The sequence below is a fragment of the Limulus polyphemus genome, unplaced genomic scaffold (genome assembly GCF_000517525.1).
Source record: "Limulus polyphemus unplaced genomic scaffold, Limulus_polyphemus-2.1.2 Scaffold245431, whole genome shotgun sequence".
Taxonomy (NCBI): domain Eukaryota; kingdom Metazoa; phylum Arthropoda; class Merostomata; order Xiphosura; family Limulidae; genus Limulus; species Limulus polyphemus.
In genome coordinates this window covers 1-405 of record NW_013911024.1, presented here as the reverse complement: position 1 = coordinate 405, position 405 = coordinate 1, and the positions used below count along the sequence as shown (strand labels likewise).

General features: G+C 35.6%; 1 non-coding gene across 1 annotated transcript; it reads left to right on the top strand.

Moving 5' to 3' along the window:
• The first annotated feature begins 233 nt into the window (after positions 1 to 233).
• Trnar-acg lies at positions 234 to 306 on the top strand. Its single transcript has one exon. It is a non-coding gene; the product is annotated as a tRNA-Arg (tRNA).
• Positions 307 to 405: the final 99 nt, after the last annotated feature.

Sequence of the window (405 nt, the reverse complement as noted above, 5' to 3'; positions counted from 1 at the left end):
CCTTAGAGCTTGAATTTACTCTCCTTATCTAAATACAAAAAATTGATGAGTTCTGTTCCCTTGGATTAAGTATCAACCCCAGTCCTTTCAATCCATTTTCATTACAGAAAAGCTGTTTAGCAAATACATTTTTTGATACTTAATCCAAGGGAACAGGACTCATCGATTTTTTCTCGAGTCCTTTCAATACATTTTCATTACAGAAAAGCTTTTTAGCAAATAATTTAAAAAGTGGGCCAGTGGCGCAACGGACAACGCGTCTGACTACGAATCAGAAGATTCCAGGTTTGAATCCTGGCTGGCTCGAATATCTTTTATAAATTCGAGAGTAATATTGTTTTATAGGTAATGAAATTCAAGCGCAACTGGTAAGGCGTCTGTTATGATATAAAAGACTGTTTCCTT